This window comes from Tetranychus urticae, unplaced genomic scaffold, assembly GCF_039701765.1.
Source record: "Tetranychus urticae isolate SD_2017Ah unplaced genomic scaffold, NJAU_TeUrti_SD_1.0 Scaffold_4, whole genome shotgun sequence".
Classification (NCBI taxonomy): Eukaryota; Metazoa; Arthropoda; class Arachnida; order Trombidiformes; family Tetranychidae; genus Tetranychus; species Tetranychus urticae.
Window position 1 is genome coordinate 525,001 of NW_028315836.1, and position 2,500 is coordinate 527,500.

Consider the following 2,500-nt stretch of genomic DNA (forward strand, 5'->3'; position numbering starts at 1 on the left):
TACAAGACCAATGATTCTTATTCACCTAGAACCCTGTTCAGTGATTTCGGTCGCTGTCTAAGGACTAGCAGTGGGGATCTTAGCAACTTCGGTTGCATTTCTTGTGATGACTCTGAATAACTGAGCAAATCGTATGGCCTCTGAGCCGACGATGTATCCCTCAAGCAACTGCCTTATCAACTGTCGATGGTAGGTTATGCGCCTACCATGGTTGTAACGGGTAACGGGGAATTAGGGTTCGATTCCGGAGAGGGAGCCTGAGAAACGGCTACCACATCTAAGGAAGGCAGCAGGCGCGCAAATTACACAATCCCAGTACGGGGATGTAGTGACGAAAAATAACAATACGGGACTCTATTGAGGCCCCGTAATTGGAATGAGTACAATTTAAATCCTTTAACGAGGATCTATTGGAGGGCAAGTCTGGTGCCAGCAGCCGCGGTAATTCCAGCTCCAATAGCGTATATTAAAGTTGCTGCGGTTAAAAAGCTCGTAGTTGGATTTCAGTCGAACCTATGGGGTCCACTGATTAAAGGGTTAGATGGTGATGTTAGGTTTCTTGCTTGTGTCTACGGATGCTTGCTTGAACCTTCATTCCTCTTTCCTGGTGGTTACATTCATAGTGTTTAGACAGAAAATTGCTCGATATTTGCTATCAATGCTCTTTACCGAGTGTTGATTCAAGCGATCGAGACTTTTACCTTGAAAAAATCAGAGTGCTCAAAGCAGGCGTCCAAAACCTCGAAAGAGGTGCCTAAAAACGGTATGGTCAACCATCTATATGATGCGTACCACTACCTTAACTTGAATGATCTTGCATGGAATAATGGAATAGGACCTTGGTTCTATTTTGTTGGTCTTAAGAATCCAAGGTAATGATTAAGAGGGACAGACGGGGGCATTTGTATTGCGGCGCTAGAGGTGAAATTCTTGGACCGTCGCAAGACAAACTACAGCGAAAGCATTTGCCAAGAATGTTTTCATTAATCAAGAACGAAAGTTAGAGGTTCGAAGGCGATCAGATACCGCCCTAGTTCTAACCATAAACGATGCCAACCAGCGATCATTCTGAGTAACTAATTTCATGACTCGAATGGAAGCTTCCGGGAAACCAAAGTTTTTGGGTTCCGGGGGAAGTATGGTTGCAAAGCTGAAACTTAAAGGAATTGACGGAAGGGCACCACCAGGAGTGGAGCTTGCGGCTTAATTTGACTCAACACGGGAAAACTCACCCGGCCCGGACACTGAGAGGATTGACAGATTGAGAGCTCTTTCTTGATTCAGTGGGTGGTGGTGCATGGCCGTTCTTAGTTGGTGGAGTGATTTGTCTGGTTAATTCCGATAACGAACGAGACTCTAGCCTACTAAATAGACTTGCAGTTTACACTGCAGTACTCCCCCTTAGTCAACCTGTGGGTGGTAGTATCTCTTGATGGTTTCGGCTGTTGAGGGCTCTGCTGCTATTAGCCTACAGAATTGGCTAGGGTAAGGATGCTGTAGCACTGTAAGGACTTCTTAGAGGGACAAGCGGCGCTCGCAGCCGCACGAAACAGAGCAATAACAGGTCTGTGATGCCCTTAGATGTCCGGGGCCGCACGCGTGCTACACTGAAGTGGTCATCGTGCATACTGTTTCCTGCTCCGAAAGGAGTGGGTAACCGCTTGAACCCATTTCGTGATGGGGATTGGGCATTGTAATTATTGCCCATGAACGAGGAATTCCCAGTAAGCGTGAGTCATTAGCTTGCGTTGATTACGTCCCTGCCCTTTGTACACACCGCCCGTCGCTACTACCGATTGAATGATTTAGTGAGGACTTCGGACTGGTCAATCCAGACCATTGGGAAACTAGTGGTCGGATTGTGCTGGAAAGATGTTCAAACTTGATCATTTAGAGGAAGTAAAAGTCGTAACAAGGTTTCCGTAGGTGAACCTGCGGAAGGATCATTAACGTATTACCCTCTTATTATAAGAGAAATACAACCTTCAAACAATCAAACACTCTGCATAGTGATATTGTAGATGCTAATATGGTGAATGCAATTGAATTGTATTTGCATTAGAGTCGCAATTGTGAATGTTTATTGCAAACATTTAGCCATTGCAACATGATTCTAATTTGCATTACATTCGTTCATTCATACATCCATCTTTCATTATCCAATGCAACAAAGAGTGAGGGTTATCTAACGATAGCCATAATTTCTTTTGCAAAACAATTGTAGTTTATAATGAAAAGCCTGTCTTGCTACATACTTGGTACCTGATCAAGTCTTCAGCTTATGCTGACGGCAAGGTTTAAAGAAGGAAGTTTTACACTTCTTCGCCTAACTAAGTAAAGACAACTATGGTTTTTATAAACTGCATACAATTGTTTTCAAACCCTCTCAATGCAGATTTAGGATACTTATTAAAAGTCCCACGGTGGCAAAGATACATCTTCAAGCGGTGGATCACTCGAATTACCAATCGATGAAGAACGTAGCTAGCTACGATAATCG

General features: G+C 44.0%; 2 non-coding genes across 2 annotated transcripts in view; both read left to right on the forward strand.

Annotated features, from left to right (window-relative positions):
* The window catches only part of LOC149092971 (small subunit ribosomal RNA), a 2,170-nt gene extending 221 nt beyond the window's left edge, over positions 1-1,949 (forward strand). Inside the window, exon 1 of the ribosomal RNA XR_016200363.1 lies at positions 1-1,949. This exon is cut by the window's left edge and continues 221 nt beyond it. This is a non-coding gene — a ribosomal RNA (small subunit ribosomal RNA).
* A 487-nt stretch (positions 1,950-2,436) lies between these two features.
* The window catches only part of LOC149092972 (5.8S ribosomal RNA), a 155-nt gene continuing 91 nt past the window's right edge, over positions 2,437-2,500 (forward strand). The window contains exon 1 of the ribosomal RNA XR_016200469.1: positions 2,437-2,500. This exon is cut by the window's right edge and continues 91 nt beyond it. This is a non-coding gene — a ribosomal RNA (5.8S ribosomal RNA).